The 25,218-nt window shown below is 43.0% G+C and overlaps 1 long non-coding RNA gene across 1 annotated transcript in view; it reads right to left on the bottom strand.

Moving 5' to 3' along the window:
- Positions 1 to 219: 219 nt before the first annotated feature.
- Positions 220 to 25,218, bottom strand: part of LOC137517658 (uncharacterized) — a 106,017-nt gene continuing 81,018 nt past the window's right edge. Inside the window, exon 3 of the long non-coding RNA XR_011020611.1 lies at positions 220 to 815. This is a non-coding gene — a long non-coding RNA (uncharacterized lncRNA). The remainder of the gene's footprint in view (positions 816 to 25,218) is intronic.

Here is a 25,218-nt window from a genome sequence, read left to right as displayed (position 1 = left end):
GTCTGCCACTATTTGGTATTTGGCTACATAATAGCTGAACTCTGAGCACCACCACTACTATCCCCACTGTATGTTTACATGTACATTCAATTTAACAATTTTTTCACAATAATGGTACTTTAAGTAATAATATATAATATATATAATCACTTCACTATAGTCTTTTTTTTGCATTCATTTTTACATTTTTAATCAACATTGTTATTATTACTACTAATATTGTTTGTTGTTATCATGGATATGCAAGCAAAAGCATTCTGGACAACAACACAGAAGTGAGAGGTATGTTTTACCATAGTAATTGTATAGTGAAATAAGCACATAAAGTTGGGTCAAGGACAAGGCCTTTCCGAGTCGCATTGTAACATCACAAACAGATCTGTCCTCCCCGCCTTTCTCCCTTTTGCTCCTTCAAATCAAGTCCACCATCTGCTGTGACAAGTGTTCTCATTCACCTTTTCCTTCTTATCAGTTCTCGTGCAGGGAAGTGCTCTGGAGGCTGACAGCCTAATCTGGCTGCTGATACTGCACTTCTGTATTCATCTCTCTGCCCCTCGGGCTGCTTACTGAGACCATTCTTTTATCAGGAAAAAAAAAGAAAGAAAAAAGAAAAACGACAAGAAAAAAGTCCCTTCAGAAAGGGAACTATAGGAAAGCGTCATCACAGACTAATTTCTATTTTGCTCTTCTTTAGAAAGAGGTGACCCTATTATGTTTCTGTGTGTTGGTGCTATCTGTTATTACACCATCTCCTCTATTTCCTATTGTCATCACCAGGGTGGTCGCTGTCCTTGGTGGTCCACATTTCCTACAACCTGCAGAAAAAGGAAGGTGACTGTGTGTGATATCAGCAAAAATGTAATTCAGTAATTTTACTTTTTGTGACCTTGACAATAAAAGGTTGCAAATACAAACCTGTGTATAAAAATAAAATGTATAAAAAATAAATAACTTTTAGTTAAGTGAAAAAAGAATAATGCTTCTACTGCCAATACTACTAGTAATAATTATATTACTACTTCTGTTCCTACTGTTCCTTCTACTGTAATTTCTACAATTATTACTACTACAATAACAACTACTACTACTACTACTACTCATCATCATCATCATCATCATAATAATACAAATATCATAATTTAATGTGCAAATATAGTTTATACTAAAAATTGCTAATGTCATATATAAACTAAAGCTGATTTTGCTGTTCATACAATGTTCATACAATGCAATGCAAGTACAGTGAAACCTTGGTTTGCAAGCACAATTCCTTGCAGAAACATGCTTATAATCCAAAACACTCTTATATCAAAGCAAATCTCCGCATAAGAATTAATGGAAACCCAGTTGATATGTTCCACAATCCAAAAACAGTTATAGTAAAATAGTATAAAATAAATATGCTATAACTAACAGAATCATTGCCGTCTGTTGGCTCGCCCCAACCTTTTTTTGTGTGTGGCTTTAGCAAGGAACTTATCCATGGACAGTTACTTTTGAGTATTTCATTGAAATGTGACTTTACTTAGTCTCTACACTCAGATTAAGCACAATTAAGTACAATTCTGCAGCGGCAAAGGGAGAAGAACTATCGGCTCAGTTGTGATGTGTATATCACTTGTACATCATCACTTGTATATAAAGTCAACATTACACAAAAATGTTTGCTTGTATAGCAAAGCGCACTTAAACCAAGTTACTCTCAATCCAAGGTTTTACTGTACTCTTTTACATTTATACATTCCTTGCATCTAAAATGTAATATACAGTAGTCCTTTCCTGGGCCAAAATGGTGACACCGCCAGTATATTACTACAATAAAAAAGCAGCATCAATAAGCACTAAACAAGAATCCAGCTCAGCTTGCTGTTGGGGATGAGCCACGTGGAAGGCAACAGGATCTTGTTCTGAATATAGACATTACTGTGACAGCACAAGTAAATAAAAGTAAATTAGCCTGAGGCTTTCATGCCAACCTGCATTCATTGCTCCTGTCTGCTGAATGTGTTGCTTGGTGCGTCAGGAAAGGGCAAGCAACACAAATCTACTGTATGCTGTAAGCTCAGAATTGTGAATGTACAGTGTTGCAAAGATTTAACAGAAAACATAATTAGATTTGTTTCTTTATAGTAATGTTGAGTCATTTTTTTTATTTACTTTGTTTTTGTTCTGTGTATGCTGCCAAATGGTCAGCACATCCATTTTTACTAAACTGGCAACTAAAGCTCCATTGGAACTGCATAACAGTTAATGAAAATCCCATCACCAATCAAAGGCTCAAAGTACCATTAGATACCTTAGATCAGAGTGCCAACGTTGTACCTTTTTGGGTGAAATTAGATTTGTGGCAGGTTAAAGCCATGGCTTAAAGGGGGTTGCTACATAAAAAAATAGTTATTGCCCTAAATATGTATGCATACTTCCTTTTTTAATGGAGTATGAATATGTACCCCTCGATTTTTCCCCAACTTACCCATACCTGCTGTAGTTGCTGAGTTCTGGGAGGTGTGCATGGCCCAGGGAATTGTGAGAAAGGCCTGGTGGATTGTGGGGAAGGGTTTTTTTCCTCCTCCTTCCTCAGTCACATGAACAGACACTGCTCAGTCACGGCAGTTTACATCAGTGTTTGGGAGAGGAGCTTCCGCTGTTTGACTTTTCAGTTTTCAGAGGACTGGGGCACAGAATAACATCTATTAGAAGACTGTGCTCCACAGCAATTCTAATCCATGCTGCAGAAAGTGGCTTATGAGTAGTGTAAAGTTGATTGGGGACTTCATCCAGCACGCAGTACACAGCTTCTTAATAGAACGTCAGTTTATTTGTAAAGTGAAAACATAGGGATCGCCTTATACTTGAGTCATACCTAAATTTGCTAACTTATAGCTGGGAATCAGGGTGCCTCTGTCTCCTGTAAGCTCCTGCAGGGCTTAAACCCCTCCCTCCCCACTCTCTGCCTCTACTCCTTACACTGACCTGGCCAATACTTTACTTTAAGAATTCCCCATACTCCCGGCCAATTATATACAGTAGCTGAAATGCTCTGCCAATGTTAAAGGATATTGATTTTGAATCAGTTTAATGAATCAGTTTGCCTTCACCAAATTTCCCATAATACCTTTATAGCTTGATGTGTATTGCAGATAAACATGGCAGAAATGTGTAGGGACTGTCAAACCACTGCTAGAATTGAAAGTAGCCATGCCACAGCTAATTGCAGGATCCAACTGCAATAATACAATAATAATATTTGTAAAGCGCTTTTCTCCGATAGGACACAAAGCGCATATGAACAGAGCAAACATTTCTGATTCCTATGCATACTTATAGCTAGGGATGATCAATAAGATGCAAATATTTCTGAAGTCATGCAGGATTATATACATGTTATGCAAATATATGCAGCTTGAAAATGGACCAATCAATTCAAACCTTTGGTGGGTCTTGATTGGTCCATTTTCAAGCTGCATAGATTTGCATGCAAATTTACATAATCCTGCATGAACTTGGAAATATTTGATCTCATCGATCATCCTTTTTTATAACCAAGCTGATGGTGACACCCAGATAAAGCACCAGAATAAACCAGAGAAATGTGAACAGACACTCCAGGTCACCTCTAAAAGGATTGGCTTCCATTCCAAGGGTGCTTTGGCCACCACTGCAAATTTCTGGCATATCTGCGATACATATCCTCTTATTAACCTCCCTGGCGGTAACCCCAAGCTGCACTCGGGCTAGCCGCAGGTAGCTCAATGCAGAGCAATGGAGCGCAGCGGGTGTTTTTACTCAACTCCTGGGGGATCCAAATGCAGGCATTCATTCTACTTCCTCTCCATGGAGGCTCTGAATCACTCTGTTGAGATTGCCATCAGTGATCTCACTATAGAGTTACAGTGCCACTGGGAGGATGGAAAGAAAATTGCAGCGCTGGAGCCCAGGGAGGTGAGTGAATGCTGGGGCTGCTGCTGGCGTTCTGGCAGCATGATTTTTTTCCTGGTTTTAGGGTCTGAAACGTTCGGAAAAGATCCTAAACTCCGAAAATAATCATACCGCCAGGGAGGTTAAGGACACTGTAATAGGAGAATGGGAAACCCAGGAGGTTTGTAACTACCCCATGTCTTAAACATGCAATTGTAATTTCATGTAACTAATACCTGGGATTTTAATGGTAATTGGAGACAAGAATTTTTGCAGCCAAGGGGGGCAACCTCTTGTTTGTGTGGTTTATTCTGATCAGAGTGTCACCCTCAGCCTGGGTATAAGCATGTCCTGGAATTAGCAAAGGTTGTTTTGTTCATTATTACACTTCATTCACACAAGCATTTCATCAGCTTTTTAAATGGCTGCATATAAAAAGCAACTCAACCATGGATGTGACCATGGACCACCTATAAGGAAAGCTAATAGCTGCTGAGTAACATTAGTGGTGCTGGGTCCATGGCTGCATCTGTTCGTTGTCTGTCTGAATAAAGTTTTAATCATTGTGAAACAAACTGAGGACACTTGCTTGACAATCACATGTAGCTAAAAGCAGGTAAGGGTGCGTACACACAACCAATTTTTATTGACCAGTTACTGGCCGATTTTACCAGTTCCATGTAGTATGAGGGCCAACAGATTTGGAATACTATGAACAGATTGGGTAGGTATGCTCTTATACCACATGGAAGTAGAATAATTGGCCAAACGTTGACCAATCAAAATTGGATGTGTGTATGCACCCTAACATACACCTTTAATATCCTCCAGATTAATATTCAGCAAAGAAAAACTGAAGCATTTTTATTACAAATATCAATGAAAACATTTCACAAACTTTTAACTGCAAATAGTTAGTTTTTAGAGTGTTAGCATTCCAACAACTCAGATGTACTCTGGCTTATAAAATCATACATCAGTATGTTCTGTATTTCAGTTGGAAAAATGGCTGTGTTCTTTCTTTTAAATGTAACTCAGAGAGGCCAAGGCTAGTTCACATTTTTTGCAGTGGAATGAAAGACGTATTTTCAAGGAGAATATTCCATTGAACTGAATGTGGAATACACAAAAATTGCTAATGCACATGCAGCACTTGTAAGTACATTGGCATTAACAGATAATTACAAATACATTTTCTCTTAAAGCCCAGCTCACATCATTAGAATGGAAACACGGAGGACAGTTAGATGAAAAGTGCACTTTCATAGTACCTACTGTATTCATTAAAACCCTATTAAAGAGGCACTGTGGAGACATTATAGCAGAATGCTGTATATTATTCAGATTACCCACTTTTATGGGGTAATTAACCTGGTTTCAGCATCAGTTATACTTCCTATATCTATATATTGCTGTTTAGTATGTAACTCTGTCCTCCTGTGATGATTAGCTTAGGCTGTTTATAAGTTTTGATACTTATGTACATGTTTATTGTTGTCATTTCCTAGGTGAGGTTAGATGGGAGGCCTATTCGTGATATAAAGTGGAAATAATTGTGAATGTAACACCTGATGAAGTTGTGGTAGTCCCAAACGTGTTGCTTTGTTTATATCTTATGGCTTGATGCATGAAAGTTAATACTCCACTAGCGTGGCTGCTACTTTGGTAACGTGCGCATTACCACAATAACGGGCACGCTATTGGAGTACCATGGTCTCGCTACGAGCTCATCACGCGGCAGTTACAAGTGCATGATACGCTGACAGGACCACGCGCTGTGTGCATATGGTAATAGTGACCTGAGCTGCATGTGTGCAGTATATTTAGCGCACTTTCATGCATAAAGACCATACCCCCATACATGCAGTTTTCAGCCAGTGGAATGCTTCCTTGGCGTATTTTCACTGTGGCAAAAATATAGATAGGTTTGAGTAGACTGCTTGGATTGTGAAGCACCCCAGTACAGTACAATGAGGAGCCATGATAGTGAGATCTACTGTAAGGAAACTCACAGTGAAAGATTGTCACACAGCACTTTTAGACACTCTACCAAACCTGATTACACAACACAGATTCAGGTAGCTACATTGGCTTTATACAAATATGGAACTACCCCTTTGTCGGTCAACATTCATGTATTATAAGGACGAACGCTGATTTTTCATTTATAAGTATTTATACACTTTAGTGCATAAAAATTTAAATTTTTTGAATGAATTTAATTTTTTTTTAACCACTTCCCAACTGAGGGGTTTTACCCCTTGAGCACCAGAGTAATTCAATTTTCACCTTTCAGCACTCCTTCCATTCATTCATCTATAACTTTATCATTACTTATCGCAAGGAAATTAGGCTTTCTTTAGGTGGAACATTATGCCAAGATTTATTTTATTCTAAATGTGTTTTAATAGGAAAATAGGAAAAAATGTGGGAAAAAAATCATTATTTTTCAGTTTTCGGCCATTATAGTTTTTAAATAATGCATGCTACTGTAATTAAAATCCATGAAATGTATTTGCCCATTTGTCAATGTATTTTCCGGTTATTACACAGTTTAAATGATGTCCCTGTCCCTATCTCAATGTTACAGGGCCAGAGTTAGGACACCTATGTTTACCTGGGTACTTCTACGCAGTATAGGTGACTAAGCATAAGAATGTATTCTTCTGTGAACTAAAACCCTGGCTTTTAATTTAGCTGTAGGGATAACAGTTGTGCCTGGATGAGTAAATCTGTGAATGCATTTGTTTGAGCATTTGCATGTGAGAGTGCAAAGGGTTAATTGATTTTTGCTATCTCAAGGTTTGGCGCCAATATTTTATTTGGAAATAAAGGGGCATTTTTTCAGTTTTGCATCCATCCCTAATTACAAGCCCACAGTTTATAAAGTAACAGTGTTGTACCCTCTTGACATAAATATTTAAAGAGTTCAGTCCCTAAGGTAACTATTTATGTATTTTTTTTATTGTATTTTTTTTCTTTTTATTACCAAAAAAAATAAAAATAAAAATTGGGGAATGTGGGAGGTAATGAGTTAATTTATAATATAAAACCATGTATTTATATATGAAAAATGTTTTTGGGTGTAATTTTACTATTTGGCCTCAAGATGGCTACAGTAATTCTTTGTGCATGCGTCCTGTAAGCGTAGGAAGTACGCTTACAGGAACTGCTATGATGCTGTGAAACTTTTTTTTTCACAATGATCGTGCGCTTCTCATAGAAGCAGCCGATCATTGCTGGGGGGCTTAGATCAACGAACGGTAACGGTTTTTCCTGTTCATTGATCTCCAAGTGAGCGGGCGGCGGCGTGCACGAGCGCGGGAGCGCAAACAGCGGCTGGAGCGGCGGGGGGTGCGTGTATCTACGCCCCTGGTGGGAAAAGGGTGTTAAAAGAGGCATAGGTAAACGCACCGATGGTGGTAAAGTGGTTAAATTAGAAATGTATCATGATTCATCATGAAACCATTATTTAAAATAGCTAAGTTCCTAAATAAATTTGTTTTTTAAATATTGTGGTTTTTTTGGGCTATATGTAATAAAATAAAATAGAATAAATGCGATAATACACTTCTTTTGATGTTCTTTTTTTTTATATCTATCTACTTGAAGTTTAGCATAATCAAGGAATGCAAGTTCAAGAACAAACTGAAAATTCCACAGAAAAGTACTTTAATGGTTAATCATGGTTTGTATAACTAATGATAATGTTGATTTACATGACTTTTTACATAATAAACAATTTACAACAATATGTATTAAAATAATTTATGTCATATGAAGCCTGGTAAATTATATGGATGTTCTAATTTTAGAACACAGGAGTACAAATTAATTTCCGCTTATTAGTATCCAGCCACCATTTTGGCTTACTCACTTTCCTGTTCAATGTACAAGACAGTCTTTAGCATCTAAATCCTATGCTAATTATGTTAGTCTGTTTTACCTTTTAGCTGATTCATTTGTGCACATACTAGCAAGTAGTGCTTGAATATTTTCTCATTTCTTTTATCATACAGAGCACAAATAAGCATTCTTTTGTTTTATAAAATTCATCATCACTAATAGCATATTGAAACGCCCCCAATTTTTTTTTTTGTTTTACAAAAACCTGTCATAAATCTGGCACATAGAAATTTTAAAAAGAATAAACAAACCCAGGGGAGCTCGTCATTAAAAACTGCATGTAAAAATGATTGGGAGTCCAAGAGTACTAGATAACTGAGGAAGTCAATGTGAAATTAATGGAAAATAAAAATAAATTGATTGCAACTGTTGAAAAAAATCGATCTGTTTGGTCATTCCAGAGATTTAAAGAGTAACAAATGCACTATGAAAAAATTGACAGAACCTATACTGTACTTTTTTGTTTGTCAATTCTATTTGTACTTACATATGAAAGAGAATGTATGTTCTGAGTAGTGGAAAACAGTTAAAATGTATTTTTGTGGCTTCAAACATCCTTACAAGCTTCTGATATATGGCATTTTTAAATCCTGGGCAAGATGACAAATCAATGAGACTCCCCAACATCTACAAAAAATAAGTACCCTAATGTATTAGCATTTATTAGAAGTGTCCAATATAAAAAATTGGATTTGCTGTACAATATTCAATGCTAAAACGTTGCTTTCTTTTTTTTAAATATGGTTTTCATCAACTGGTTTGATGGAAGTTATGACATTTTCTATAGTTATTTTCGTAACTACCTCCTACCTCCTTTTCCAGAAACAGCTGGAAGAAAAAAATGTAAGCCCTGCTATATATATATTCTTTCCGAGATGCTCATTTTTCCTAGTAAAGGTATCTCCACCCTGCCATATTTTAGGCATACGTATATTGTACTTAAAAAAACTCCTTATTAAGTGTAAAGCTACATAATATGAAGCCTCTATTTTATCTCTAGCACTTTTTTTCAAGGGCAGGGGGAAATAATCCATTCATTCCAAGTAGTGGAATACCCCTACATACCCCCACTTATTCCATAGAGCTAGTAAAAGTTAGTCATTTTAATGAAAACACTTCACGCAACTGCTACGGGACCCACAGAACAGGGGAATCTTGTAATAGAGCTGTGAGTAGGGACAAAGTCTTGTCATTACCTGTATCAATTCATTTTGAATATACCCATACCCTTCTACCATTTTATCCTTTGCCACTGTTTTTACCCCATGCCCATCACATTTCTAATCAATTTCCACCAGACCGATCATCAGCAATTACTTTTCCTTTTCTAACTATCCCTGCCACATCCTCATTAAAAATTGTATTCATCCCCACCATATCACCATCAAATTCTCTCCCTGCCTTACATTTTAAGCAATTACTTAAAGAGAAACTCCGACCAAGAATTGAACTTTATCCCAATCAGTAGCTGATACCCACTTTTACATGATAAATATAATGATTTTCACAAACAGACCATCAGGGGGCGCTGTATGACTGATTTTGTGCTGAAACCCCTCCCACAAGAGGCTCTGGTACCGTACGGTACTCTGGGCAAACTGCCACAATGTAACAATGTTCACAGACAGGAAATAGCTGTTTATAGCTGTCTGTTAAAGCCAGAGCAACTAGAAACAGCTACATAATCTGCCCACAGTAACAATGTCACCATGTAATACATGTCAGAATGTGAATCTGGGAGAGGAAAGATTTTACAATGAGCAAACACTGACTAAATCATTTATACATAATTATTGTAAAAATGAAGCACTTTTTTTTATTACATTATTTTCACTGGAGTTCCTCTTTAAAGTGTACCAGAGATGAGATGTGACATGGTGATAATATACATGTGTATATACAGTGGCAAGCATACAGACACTTATGTTGTGCTCCTTTTCCTTTTTCCCTGACTGAAGGAGTTTACAATTAGCTATGGAACTGACAGTTTTTCTCCAGTCGGGACTCAGCCGGTTCCCTGATAACAAATTACAGCTATAAAACACTTTCCTAAGCCGACACCTGGGCTTTTTACTGTGAGAGAAAAAGATAAAAAGGTCCATAGTTCATGTATTTTCACTCCGGGACTCTTGAGGCACTGCAATTGAGCAGAGACTATGACACATTAAATCTGCTTTGTAAATGGTTATACATAAAATAAAGCCTTGAGATATCTAAAAGAGTCATTTTTAGGAGTAGAAGGACAGACTCAATTGTTTATCTCATTAGTTTATTTTCATCTCTGGTTCACTTTAAATAAATGAGAAAATCATATTGTGTAATTATCACATTATCAAACCAAGTCGATTAGTTAATTTAAAGACACATTTTATTTATTCTCAGTTTCTAAAATAAGCTAATTTAAGATCAAATGATGGTCTCCGTGTTGGTCAATGACATACACTGTTCATCTTATGCAATTTTTTGTGGGCCTGAAGAAGCATGTTTGAGGTTTTTGTAGAACCGGACTAATAAAAAGACATACGTTGCCAATGAGAGATTAAGATTATGATATTATAGGTTCGTAAATGACTAGTGTGGCTATTAAATTTGTAGAGGCTCACTGTGTTTAGAAAGAAAAGATCAGGCAGAAAAGAGGAAGAGGTTTGTCTATTTGTAAAAACCACTTTAAGGGCCCTTTTCCACTAGCAATCGCTAGCGTTCACGCTGAACGCTAGCGATTGATGAATCGCAATTAGCGGCGATTCCCCGACGTTCACGGCCGCGATTTTGCTATGCTATGCACTGGTGGAAAAGGGCCCTAAGGCTCCCTGCACACTGCATGCGATTCCGATTTTTAATCGTTTTTTACATCCGATTCCGATTCCAACTTTTAATCGTTACTGCTTGCTGTGTTTTTTACTCAGTTTTTCTGTTGATTGCATTCAGGGAAAATCGGAATTGCAAATCGGAATCGGAAACGGAATCGGAAAATGGATTTGCAGTGTGCAGGGAGCCTAACTTCTGCTACAAACAAAGAAATTGCTAAAGACTGTGCTGGATTTTGTTTGGGTAAATATGCATAGTGGAGTTTTTTTATGGTGTTTTTTTCCCACTATTTTCACGTGCACATGCACGTGCACAGCGGCAGCAGCACTGTTTGACTTATAAAAACGTCCTGAAGCCATTAGGAGGCTCTAGCAGGACGTTTTTATAAGTCAGCTTGTCATTAAGTGGTTAAACATAAAGGTATGTGCCCTTAAGTGACACATAACTCACAGCACTGTTCGATCTGTAACGATTGGTGTCAGCTAACAGATATTCTGATTAATGGTGATCTGCAGTATCACCAATAATGCAGATGCTATACCTGATTATGTGTGATCTGCACAATCACCAATAATACCAGTATAGCCAGACACAGGACTACCAACGTGTTAGTGCTTGGTGCAACAGTAAGAGAGAGAGGGAGAAGTCTTCCGAGGAGCAGGAGACTTCAGACAGTGCTGCAGCCAAGTAGCGAGTGACACAGATAGTACTGCAGCCTAGTAGCAAGTGACACAGACAGTACTGCAGCCTAGGATACCTGTGGAGCAAGTATCCCGACTATTTGGCAGTATCCTACACCTAGGAGATTGGTGCAGGAAACTGATTTCCCTCACTAGAGGCAGGACCCACTAGTGTGGGTAGAGAGGTCAGACAGGCAGAGTCCACAACGGGCGGACAGACAAAGTACAGAATCGGAAGACTGATTTAACGTCAGGAACAGGCAGGGTCGGCAACGTGAATCAAATAGAGTGAGGTACAGAATCGACAAACGGAAGAATAGTCAGAGGAAGTAATTGGTCATAACAAATAAACAATGCACTAGTACTTTAAAGCTATCAACAGAATCTAGCTAAGTGTGAATTCCCAGCTCCGGCTGGTTCTAACACAGTTTGGGAACTGACTGGGGTCTGAGCGCTAACACAATATAGCATACGCAACAGCAGACGCGGAGCTACTGACAGGCCTGTTCTATATATATCTAGCAAGCTCCACAGCGCCGCCCCAATCCCTCAGCCAATCCGGATGCCAGCTGGAGTCAGCTGACCGCAGGATCAGCTGACCCCCCTCTTAGCTGCATAAAGGTCCTGTCGCTCTGCTCGAGGGCGCGTAGCCCTTAACCTGTGAGTAATAGAAGGACCAGGCATAACTTGAGCATCTAACCGCGCGGCAGAGGCCGCCGGCTGATACGCAGAGATAGCCGCCATGCCGCTTGTCTCCACGGCGGCATCTCCGCTATTCCTTACAGTACCCCCCCCCCCCCTGAGGAGTAGACTCCGGACACTTCCCACCCGGCTTCTCCGGGTGCAATTCATGAAATTCCTTCCTTAATTCTTCAGCATGCATGCGACAACTCGGCACCCAAGTTCTCACCTCCAGTCCATATCCTTTCCAATGGACCAGGTACTGCACAGAATTCTGCAATAATGGAGAATCCAGGGGGGGGGGAGGGTAGAGGAATCCACATGCACAGCAGGCTTCAATAGAGACACATGGAATGATCTCACACCTCTCATGCTGGCTGGGAGATCAATTGCATATGTGACGTCATTAATCTTTTTTGTGACAGGATATGGGCCAATAAATCTAGGTCCTAACTTGGGTGACGGTTGTTTCAATGCCAAATGCCGAGTCGAAACCCACACCATGTCCCCTGGGGAAAACTTCCACTCGACAGACCGTCTCTTGTCTGCCTGTTTTTTCTGGGACTGAAACGCCTTCCCCGAATTCCTCTTAACTGAACCCCAAATCTCCTTTAATGCCCTTTGCCAATCCTCCAGAGCCGGGAAAGGGGAAGATGCCACCGGTAAAGGAGAAAACTTGGGAGGTTTTCCTGATACCACCTGAAACGGGGAAAACCCTGAAGAGGAATTCCTCAGGATATTATCTGCAAACTCGGCTAACGGCAGGAACTTCACCCAATCTGATTGTGCATCTGCCACATAACACCTGAGAAATTGTTGGTTAACTCTTTCGGTCTGGCCATTGGTCTGTGGGTGGTAGCCTGATGAGAAAGATAGGTCCATACCCAACTGATGGCAAAAGGCTCTCCAAAATTTTGACACAAACTGGACTCCCCTATCTGACACCACATTCTCCGGAATTCCATGCAGCCGGAAGATGTGCTGAATGAAGAGATCAGCTAATTCTTGGGCCGAGGGGAGTCCTTTCAGAGGGACGAAATGAGCCATCTTGCTGAACCTATCTACCACCACCCAAACGACCGTTCTACCCTCAGACCTAGGGAGTTCCCCTACAAAGTCCATTGACAAATGAGTCCAAGGCTCATTTGGCACTGGTAGAGGTTGTAACGTGCCAACTGGAGCCTGGCGGGAGGGTTTGTTTCTAGCACAAACTGAAAATTCTCTCACAAACTCCTTACAATCAGACGCCAGAGAAGGCCACCATATACATCTAGCTAAAAGATCCTGAGTTCAAATAGCCCCTGGGTGCCCAGCATTCTTATGGGTATGGAATAATTGTAAGAGTTGTACTCGGAAGGGGAATGGTACAAACATCACCCCGTCAGGTTTCCCTTCTGGGATATCTTGTTGATACGGAGCCAGGGTAGCTGCCCAGTCCTCCCAGGTCTCGGTAGCTGCCAACACTACCTTCTGAGGTAGAATGGACTCAGGAGTTGCGGGCTGGACTGTCTCAGGCTCAAAACACCTAGACAAAGCGTCAGCTTTAACGTTCTTGCTCCCTGGTGTGTAAGTTATAATGAATCTAAACCTTGAAAAGAATAAAGACCAACGGGCCTGCCGAGGACTAAGCCTCTTGGCCCCTTCGATGTACTCCAGTTTCTTATGATCTGTATAAACCGTAATTGTATGTTCTGCCCCTTCCAGCCAATGGCGCCATTCTTCAAAGGCTAACTTGATGGCCAAAAGCTCCCGATTACCAATATCGTAGTTCCTCTCTGCGGGAGAGAACCTACGTGAAAAGAAAGCACAGGGGTGCAGCTTGCCCTGAAGAGCAGAACACTGAGACAGCACAGCCCCAACCCCTATTTCAGACGCATCGACTTCCACAATAAAGGGGAAGGTGACGTCCACATGTCTCAGGATGGGGGCGGAGCAAAACACTTTTTTCAAAGTGGCAAAGGCTGATTGAGCCTCTTCTGACCAATGATATGGGTCAACCCCTTTCTTGGTAAGACTAGTGAGGGGTGACACTACAGAGGAGAAACCTTTGATGAACTTTCTGTAGTAGTTGGCAAAGCCAAGGAATCTCTGGAGTGCCTTCAATCCCACAGGTTGAGGCCACTCCAACACAGCAGAGACTTTCTCAGGATCCATCAAAAGTCCAGAAGTGGAAATGATGTATCCCAAGAATGGAACCTCTGTGACTTCAAAGAGGCATTTTTCCAACTTTGCATAAAGTGAATTTTGTCTTAATTTCTGAGGAAAAAATTTGACATGTTTACGATGTTCTGTCAGATTAGCTGAGAAAATTAGTATATCATCCAGATACACAAGTACAAATTTTCCCAAGACCTCCCGAAAAACCTCATTAATTAATTCCTGGAAGACAGCAGGGGCATTACACAACCCGAAAGGCATAACTAGATATTCGTAATGCCCGTCGGGCGTGTTGAACGCCGTCTTCCATTCATCACCATCTCTAATACGTACAAGGTTGTATGCCCCTCGCAGGTCTAGTTTGGAGAAGATACTGGCATTGGTAACTTGTGTGAACAAATCGTCTATCAAAGGTAACGGGTACAGATTTTTCACCGTGATTTTATTTAGACCTCTGTAGTCAATACAGGGCCTAAGGCCTCCATTTTTCTTCGGTACAAAGAAGAATCCAGCCCCAGCCGGTGACCGGGACGGACGGATAAAGCCTTTGGCTAAATTCTCTTCAATGTATTCTTGCATTGCCAGTTTCTCAGGCCCAGACAAATTGTAAAGATGGCCTCTAGGGGGCATACAACCAGCTCTTAATTCTATAGGACAATCGTAGCCCCTGTGAGGCGGGAGTTTATCTGCAGACTTGGGGCAGAATACATCCGCAAACTCTGTGTACTCCACTGGTACCCCTTTTACCTGAATCTTGGTGGCGCAAATAGCAACCCTCTCCAAACAATGATGACGACAATGGGTAGACCAGCTTTGTAGCTGACCTGAGGCCCAGTCGATCTGAGGAGAGTGGAGTTGCAACCAGGGTATACCAAGTATGATAGTAGAGGTAACCATGCGCAGGACAAAGAACTGCAATTCCTCTTTATGCAAGACCCCTATGTTACAAGTCAGTAAGGGAGTCTGAGAAAGAGGTTGTCTACACTGTAGCGGAGAGTCATCTACTGCTGTGACCACAATCTGCCGGTGTAAAGGGAGCAACGGAATCCCCAATTTTTTTGCGAAATTCAATTCTATAAAATTGGCTGCAGAGCCAGAGTCTACGAAGGCCTCTGTAGCCGTGGTCTGACCTTCCCAAGTGATGGAGCAGGGGAGGAGCAAACGATTATTGCTAAGAGGTAAAGACTGCTTGCCTAGGGTATTACCCCTGACTACACCCAGGCGGCAGCGTTTTCCCGACTTCTTAGGACAATTCTGACCAACGTGACCCTCCTCAGCACAGTATAGACAGAGTCTTTCTGACCCTCTGCGATTCTTTTCTACTTGTGTCAACCCAGAGTGTCCGATTTGCATCGGCTCGTCTGGAGGTGACGAGGGTGGAGAGGAGGCTTAGGAGACAGATCTTAACATCGGCTCATCTGGAGATGACGAGGGTGGAAAGGAGGCATAAGAGACAGATCTTATAGCACTCCTACCACGAATCTGTTTCTGGTAGCGCAGGCGGCGATCTACCCGCACGGCCAAAGAAATTGCTTCGTCTATAGATTTGGGCTCAGGCTGTCCTAACATCAAATCAGAGACTGCATCGGACAATCCTGACAGGAAACAGTCTAGCAATGCATATGTTCCCCATCTAGCTGACACAGCCCACTTCCTAAACTCCACAGCATAAACCTCCACCGGATTGCGACCCTGCCTGAGAGCCTTGAGTTTCCTCTCAGCAGTGATCGAAATATCCGGATCATCATATATAATTGCCATGGCCTTAAAAAATTCCTGAACTGATGATAACGCCTCATGTCCTGCATGAAGACTATATGCCCATGTTTGCGAATCTCCAGACAAAAGGGTCCTTATAAATGTAACTCTCTGAGACTCAGTCCCTGACAGGGTAGGCCTCAACTCAAAATAAGATAGCACTCGATTTCTGAAGTTCTGAAAGTCAGACATATGTCCTGAAAATTTTTCAGGTGCAGACATGCGAAGGTCTGTAACTGGAGGGGATCGCACTGTATTTATAGTCGATTGAAGTTCCTGATCAACCCCAGCCAGTTGTGTAATCTGGGATTGTTGGTCAATAATCACCCCGGAGATACCGTTTACCGCGGTGGTCAGGACTTCAACATGACTATGTAGTGCGTCCATAATGTTTGGTCTGCTGTTCTGTAATGATTGGTGTCAGCTTACAGATATTCTGATTATTGGTGATCTGCAGTATCACCAATAATGCAGATGCTATACCTGATTATGTGTGATCTGCACAATCACCAATAATACCAGTATAGCCAGACACAGGACTACCAACGTGTTAGTGCTTGGTGCAACAGTAAGAGAGAGAGGGAGAAGTCTTCCGAGGAGCAGGAGACTTCAGACAGTGCTGCAGCCAAGTAGCGAGTGACACAGATAGTACTGCAGCCTAGTAGCAAGTGATACAGATAGTACTGCAGCCTAGTAGCACAGATAGTACTGCAGCCTAGTAGCAAGTGACACAGACAGTACTGCAGCCTAGGATACCTGTGGAGCATGTATCCCGACTATTTGGCAGTATCCTACACCTAGGAGATTGGTGCAGGAAACTCACTAGAGGCAGGACACACTAGTGTGGGTAGAGAGGTCAGACAGGCAGAGTCCACAATGGGAGGACAGACAAAGTACAGAAACGGAAGACTGATTCAACGTCAGGAACAGGCAGGGTCGGCAACGTGAATCAGACAGAGTGAGGTTCAGAATCGACAAACGGAAGAATAGTCAGAGGAAGCAATTGGTCATAACAAATAAATACTGCACTAGTACTTTAAAGCTATCAACAGAATCTAGCTAAGTGTGAATTCCCAGCTCCGGCTGGTTCTAACACACTTTGGGAACTGACTGGGGTCTGAGCGCTAACACAATATAGCATATGCAACAGCAGACGCGGAGCTACTGACAGGCCTGCTCTATATATACCCAGCAAGCTCCACAGCGCGCCCCAATCCCTCAGCCAATCCGGATGCCAGCTGGAGTCAGCTGACCGCACGATCAGCTGACCCCCCTCTTAGCTGCATAAAGGTCCTGTCGCTCTGCTCGTGCGCGCGTAGCCCTTAACCTGTGAGTAATGGAAGGAACAGGCATAACTTGAGCATCTAACCGCGCAGCAGAGTCCGCCGGCTGATACGCGGAGATAGCCGCCATGCCGCTTGTCTCCGCGGCGGCATCTCCGCTATTCCTTACACGATCCCTTCTGGTCGTCCCCTGGTCCCCACAAACCATTTCCCAAATATTTGCCTGTCTATCTGTTGCATATGGAAGAGGAGGAAGAGTTAGACTTGCTTTTTTTCCACACTTCCCATGTAGTCCACACATTTCACCTGCCCATTACACGCCCCAATCAGCCATGCACCTAGTAGGCACATGGCGGCTCTGTGCATGAGTGGGACTTTACTGAGCATGCACAAACTGGGGGTGCTCAGTGCATTGAATCACTTGTGCACAGAGTTAGAAGACCATTTATGAACTCCATACAGTCTTGGCAAAGGAGTACTGACCCGTAAGTTATCCAGGCATATGTGCCCTCTTTGAGGAGCAACACATTTTTTAGAAGGGGAAAAAAGGACCACCAATGCATGACACAGAGGTAAAAAGGACATGCAATGTATTTATTTAGAATATGTTACCCAAAATATTTTTTTATGTTTATACTGGCTTTACATGTGCTTTAAATAGATTCTAAAAGAATACAGTAATATACATTTCTTTTTGATTAGAACATTTGCAGGTTTGAATTTAAATCAGATCAACACCATGTTTAAAGCCAACTACCCCAAACTAATGTATTTCAATGAAATAGGTGAGTGTATCTCACTCACAGATGTTGAGCGATAGGAGACCAGGTAAACAAATCCTGATGACTGGGACCACATATTCTGTCCTCAAAATTTGTAAGATTCTTGGATGCCTCTAGGTATGGACTCCCTCTTAGTTTTGGTGTATGATGCCTCAGTGCTGCCATTACTCTTTTATTGCCTGTGAAGATTCTCCCCTTTCTAACCACTTCCGGACTGACGTAGTTGGAAACTATGTCCCGCTGGTGGCTGAGCGGCTCTGACAGGATGTAGATTCCAACGATTCACTGCCACGTGCTCGCCATTAGCGCCACTGTTTCGGCGCTGCACCCACTCGTTCTACTATCTCAGTGCAGCTTCCACACCTCGGTCAGGAGCCAATTTAATTCGCTCCTGACCCCCTGATTAGTGTGAGCTAATTTTATTGGCTCCTGACCCTGTGATTACTGCGAGCCCAATCACAGTAATTACAGGGAACAATAGGGAGAGGTCAGCTCTGGTCCTTAAGGGGCCAGAGCCGTCTGGTCCTGAAAGGGTTAAGAAGGTTATTGCTTACCTTATGCTCCAGTATCTTAAATGTCTTATGGATATGTATTGTTATGCTTGTTTATACATAGTAAACATCAATAAAAATTTGTGGGTAAGAAAAATATGTCCTGGTCATGATTAACTGCAGAATTAATGCATATAGGGCCCTTTATTAAAAGAGATTGAATCTACAATAAAGAAATATAAGGACTAAAAGGAAAACTGTGAAAAGGAAATAACACTAGCAAAACTATAATTTGAAAAAATTAAATTTAAATAAAAAAAAAACAACCACAAAAAACAACAGAATGTAACAATCAGATCAATTCAAAATAGGAAGGCTAAGAGTACAGTTATTTTATTTTAAAAGATGGGGTATGGCTTGTGCTCTTGAAAAACTGACCTAAACCTTAGAAATAAGAGTCCACATAGTGTATATCTATAAGGAACTTATCTGTATCTGGTGAAAGTTGCTCCGAGAGCCGGGCTGAGACCTCCACTTCCAGGTCTCGGTGTTTGTTCCCGCTGATGACGTGCAGGCTGGAACGCAGGCCCCACTTCCTGATAGGCAGAGGGCGCATTCTCAATAGGCCCTCCGCAAGGGTAAACAGTAGTCAGCTGACAGCGCAGTGTCAGCTGGTTTTACAGCTGACACTTAGGCAGGATGTACTGCTATCTGATTGGATGTGCGGAGTGTGGCTGGGCACTGATTGGATAAGAGTTGTATTTAAACATGCTGAGTGCTCCCAGTCATTACCCGTGATAGCATAGCTGTGGCTAGTTGCTGGGTGCGCACTCTTACCTGTGTTATTGTATCTGGAATTGACCCTTGGCTTGTTATTGACCATGCTGCCCAAAACAACCTTTGCTTGTTACCTGGATATTCTTGCCTGCTGCCTGAACGGACCTTTGCTTGTTACCTGGATACTCTTGCCTGCTGCCTGGACCGACCTTTGCTTGTTACCTGGATACTCTTGCCTTGAAAATTGTGAACTTTTGAACTCTGTTGATACTTGCCGCAGTGAGGCTCTGGGGGGTTATTGTCCACTCTACTTCAGTCTGTATGCCTTGCATGTTAGGACCCTGGGGGTAACCATAGTCAGGAGACAAATAAAGTGTCCTGTTCATGCGGGGGCTTATCTATAGGTGAAGACCATGGGCCAGGCTCAGAGTCATGGCATTAGATTGGGGCATAGGGCCTGATTGTGGACATAACCTGTCAAGCCTTACAATATCATTTTCCTTCATCCTTTATAAATTGCTATGTCCATTGTTTCAGGAAAACAGGCTCATCCCCACCTCATGCTAAGGAAAAATCCTTGACTTATTTGCCACAGTCTTGTTGCTGTTCACCCCTGATAGAGTAGTGCACTTCGAGAGCTTGCAGCTGCTACATAATAAATAGCATGATTCTGAGTTTTCTCATACTTCATCTCAGTGAAGTCTCTTCTGCCGTGACTGTCCTCTTCACATGTACCTCTTTGTGTGGCACCACATTTATCACATGTAACCCTGGTGACCAGGCCAGCTCCACTTCCTGTAGCTCCACCTCCTCCACCTCAGTTGTCACTGACTCTGCCCCCTATTTGTGCTGTGTGTGCAATTATATCTTTTGCCCCACCTGTGGCCAACACCTCATTTGCCAAAGTATTTTTTTTTAATCCATTTATGCAGCTTTGGAACGCAAGACTATTATTATAAGGATGTAATTCTTTGGTACATTTTGGGTCATGTTGAAATAACCTAGGGGCAATAACAGCGCTTATAACTTATGGTAGTTGACAAGACAAGACACAGAAGATTTATATTGCGTTTTTCTCCTGGCAGATTCAAAGCGCCAGAGCGGCAGCCACTAGGACGGGCTCGATAAGCAGTAGCAGTGTTAGGGAGTCTTGCTCAAAGAGATGATATTCCAGCCCTGTTCTCCTGTGTCAGAGGCAGAGCCCTTAACCAGTACACTCCCAGCCACTGGATAGTGACACTATAGGGGAGGGAGAAATCTTTCTGTGATTGGACCCATTTTTTTTTCTCTGCACAATGATAAGATGAAATGAAGGCCTTTTTGTTGAGTACATGATATAGAGATGTGGTGAAATTTTGGCACCTGGAAATAGCCAATAGAAGAGTCAATAGTTTTTTTACAGATATTCTACCATTTTGCCAACTTCCTGGGTTCGCGATCGCAGAGAACCGCAAACTTTTCCTGCAAAAAACTGCAATGGGAAGACCACCTGAGCTAAAGCAGCACACAAAAGCAAAGCCACCCTCCTTCTCCTCTTCCTCCTTCAGGTGCATCATCTTCTTCAGCCGCTTTCTCCCTTGCACCTTCACAATCACAGCCAACCTCCTCCACTCCGCCTCTCACCTTGAGCGGCTCCTGCTCCTCTGCCCACAGCAGTAGCCAGGTGTCCGTGAGGGAAATCTTTGAGCGGAAGAAGCCAATGTCTGCCAGTCACCCCCTTGCCCAGCGTTTGACAGCTGGCTTGGCGGAACTGTTATCCCGCCAGCTGTTACCATACCAGCTGGTGGACTCTGAGGCCTTCTGAAAATTTGTGACCATTGGGACACCGCAGTGGAAGATACCAGGCCGCAATTATTTCTCAAAAAAGGCGATACCCAAACTGTACCGGGAAGTAGAAAGGCAAGTGGTGTCATCTCTGGCACACAGCGTTGGGTCAAGGGTCCATCTGACCACGGATGCCTGGTCTGCCAAGCACGGTCAGGGCAGGTGCATTACTTACACAGCCCATTGGGTAAACCTGTTGACCGATGGCAAGCAGGGAGTACGTGGCTGTGCAGCGAACCAAGAGAAAACAGGTCCACAGACGATGCCATCAACATCTGCCTTGAGCTCATCAGTGATCACCTGGATAAACCTGACTCATACGCCAGATTTCTCCTACTCGACTTCAGCTCGGCGTTTAATACAATCTGCCCTCGCATCCTCCAGAACAATCTGGAGGCACTTGACGTTCACTCGACCCTATGTCACTGGATCACGGACTTCCTGACCAATAGATCACAGGTTGTCAAGCTGGGCAAGATGTCCTCCCAAGAAAGGTCTACCAACACAGGTGCCCCACAGGGCTGCATCCTGTTGCCAATCCTGTTTTCCCTCTACACCAACAACTGCAGATCCACAGCAGATTCGGTCAAGGTCGTCAAATTCGCTGACAACACCACCATCATCGGTCTTGTGACCAAAAAATGATGAGCACGACTATTGTCAGCAGGTCGACAGAATTTGCCGTTGGTGCAAGGAAAACAGGCTGGTCCTCAACACAGCCAAAACCGTGGAGATGGTTGTTGACTTCAGGAAGCAGGCCCCCACCCCAACCCCAATCTTCATTGATGGCACTGAGGTGAAAAAGGTATCTAGTGTCCGCCTCCTTGGTACGCAGATCTCCAGTGACCTGTGCTGGAAGACGCACACGAGCACCACACAGAGGAAGGCCCAACAAAGACTCTTCTTCCTTCGCCAACTGAGGAAGTTCAGGATGGCACAGGAGCTTATGTCAAACTTCTACTCTGCCACTATAGAATCCATCATCTGCACCTCTATCCTGGTGTGGTATGCTGGATCCTCAAACAGGGACAAATACAAGCTTCAGAGGGTCATCAGGTCGGCGTAGAGAATCATTGGGAAACCACTCCCTTCGCTTGACCTTCTCTACAACTCCAGACTGTGCTCCAGAGCACAAAGGATGGCGAACGACCGCTCACATCCAGGCCACCGTTACTTTAACGTGCTCCCTTCTGGAAGAAGGCTACAGTCCATTTCCACCAAGACATATGAACTCCTTCTTCCCTGCTGCCATTAAACTCTTGAATTCCATTCACTGGCTCCCCCCCTCAGGCCAGTAGGCTGATGATATGGTTCCACCGATATGGGTGATAGGTCATCCACTGGCTGCGTTTTGGTTTTTCTGCCACCATTGTTCCTCTTTGTAAAGCTACACCTAGTTACTGTACATTTTACTGCACTATTGTGTTTTTATCTGTAAGTTGCGTCATCCACCCACTGTTTCGGGGGTTAGATGTCATGGTTGTCCTTTAAAGGGGCACTACAGCGAAAAACTGTAAAATTTAAAATATGTGCAAACCTATACAAATAAAAAGTACATTTTTTCCAGAGTAAAATGAGCCATAAATTACTTTTTTCCTATGTTGCTGTCACTTACAGTAGGCAGTAGAAATCTGACAGAAGTGACAGGTTTTGGACTAGTCCATCTCTTTATAGGGTATTTTCAGGGATATATTTATTTTCAAAAGCACTTAGTGAATAGCAGTTGCTCTGTCCAACTGCCAAAAAACTGTGTAGGGAGCAGGTAAGCTGCCAAGCATCATTGTTTAAATCCTTTTTAGGGAATATCTTTATAAAGAATAAAAGCCTTGCTGAGAATCCCCTATGAAGAGATGGACTAGTCCAAAACCTGTCACTTCTGTCAAATTTCTACTACCTACTGGAAGTGACAGCAACATAGGAGAAAAGTAATTTATGGCTCATTTTACTCTGGAAAAAATGTACGTCTTATTTATATGTTTGCACATATTCTAAATTTTACAGTTTTTTGCTGTAGTGCCCCTTTAATGTCTGTGTTGTTGCCTTTTTGTATCGCTGCTGTTGCCTTTTTTTTTTTTTATTGTGTCGCTGAGTTCTCTGTTTGTGCCGTACCCAACCGGGCATGTCCCAGTAATGCTTGGCGAAATAAACTTGATTCTGATTCTGATTCAACTTGTGACACCTCCACGACTTGCAGGCAGGCCTGCTGCCACCTCCTCTCCTTCTCCTCCTACTCCTCCTTCTACATCCTCTTCCCTGTCCTCCTCCTCCTTGGCTGAGAGGCAGCGCAACTCTTCTGGTGCTGTGATCTCCTCTCCAGCTACACAGCCCTAGCTCCCCAGGGCCTATGCTGCATGCCAGGTACGACGGTGTCATGCCATCTTAGACATGGCTTGCCTCAAAGCGGAGAGTCACACTGGAGCAGCTCTCCTGGCTGCTCTTAACAAACTGGTGGATCGGTGGCTGACCCCGCACCAACTGAGATCGGCAACGTGGTTTTTGACAACGGCAGCAATCTCATTTCGGCTTTGAATTTGGGAAAGTTGACACATGTACCCTGCATGGCACATGTGCTCAATCTCATAATCCAGAGATTTGTGTCTGAGTACCCAGGCTTACAGGATATCCTAAAGCAGGCCAGGAAGTTGTGTGGGCATTTCAGGCGGTCTTACACGGCCATGGCACGTTTGGTCGATATTCATCGGAGAAACAACTTGCCGGTGAGGCGCTTGATTTGCGATAGCCAACTCGCTGGAATTCTACCCTCCTGATGTTCGACCGCCTGCTACAACAGGAGAAAGCCGTCAAACAGTATCTCTACAACTACAGTCAAAGGACACAGTCTGGAGAGTCGGGGATGTTCTGGCCGAAGTACTGGACACTCATGCGAAATGCCTGCAGGCTCATGGCCGTTTGAGGAGGTGACAAACATGGTGAGTAACAGTTAAGGCACCATCAGTGACTTTATCCCGTATGCCTTCTTCCTGGAGCGTGCCGTGCGTAGAGTGGTGGATCAAGCTGTGGATAAGCATGAACAGGAACAGTTACAGGAAGAAGCGTTGTGGGATCAATTCTCATCAGAACCAGATGTTTCCTCAACACCTGCGGCAGCACAGAGGGGGTGGAGGAGGAGGAGGAAGAGTCATGTGGGGAAACAGAGTCAAATGATGAGGAAGATGTTTTTTTTTAGGAGGAGGAGGCAGCAGAAGAACAACTGCAGCAGGTGTCGCAGGGGGCTTGTGCTGCTCAACGCTCCCGTGGTATTGTTTGTGGCTGGGGGGAGGAGGAGAACTTACCTGACATCACTGAGGTAGAGCAAGAGAAGTTGGATAGTACATCTGGATCCAACTTTGTGCAGATGGCATCTTTCATGCTGTCCAGCCTGTTGAGGGACCACAGTATAAAAAACTCAAGGGGAATGAGCTGTACTCGGTGGCCACACTACTAGACCCTCGGTATAGGCACAAAGTGGCGGACATGTTACCAACTCACCTCAAGGCAGAAAGGATACTGCACATGCAGAACAAGCTGGCAACTATGCTTTACAGTGAGTTTAAGGGTGATGTCACAGCACAACGAAATAAAGGTGCCGCTGCCAGGAATCCTCCTCCTCCCATGTCCACGCAGGCAAAGACAGGACGTTCTAGCAATCTCATGGTGATGTCAGACATGCGGACATTCTTTAGTCCAACGCCTTGCCTTAGCCTTCCGGATCCACCCTCCACCAACCCCTCGACCGGCAGGTAGCCAACTACCTGGCCTTAAGTGTGGATGTAGACACTGTGAGCAGCGATGAACCCTTGGACTACTGGGTGCGCAGGCTTGACCTGTGACCAGAGCTGTCCCAATTTGCCATCCAACTTCTGTCTTGCCCTGCCTTAAGCGTCCTGTCAGAAAGGACCTTCAGTGCAGCTGGAGGCATTGTCGCTGAGAAGAGACGGCGTCTAGGTCACAAAAGGGTTCAGTACCTCACCTTTATCAAAATGAATGAGGCATGGATGCTGGAGGGTTACAGCCCGCCCGAAAAACTAGTCAGTCCCCGCACAAAGCATCTCTGCCTGCACACCATGTGACTGGCTGCCTTCCCCAAGACTAAGTCGGTCCCCACACAGCATCTCTGCCTGCAGGCCGCTTGACTGCCACCACCAACAGGGTC

Source organism: Hyperolius riggenbachi, chromosome 5, assembly GCF_040937935.1.
Source record: "Hyperolius riggenbachi isolate aHypRig1 chromosome 5, aHypRig1.pri, whole genome shotgun sequence".
Classification (NCBI taxonomy): domain Eukaryota; kingdom Metazoa; phylum Chordata; class Amphibia; order Anura; family Hyperoliidae; genus Hyperolius; species Hyperolius riggenbachi.
This window is presented reverse-complemented; position numbering and strand designations above follow the sequence as displayed.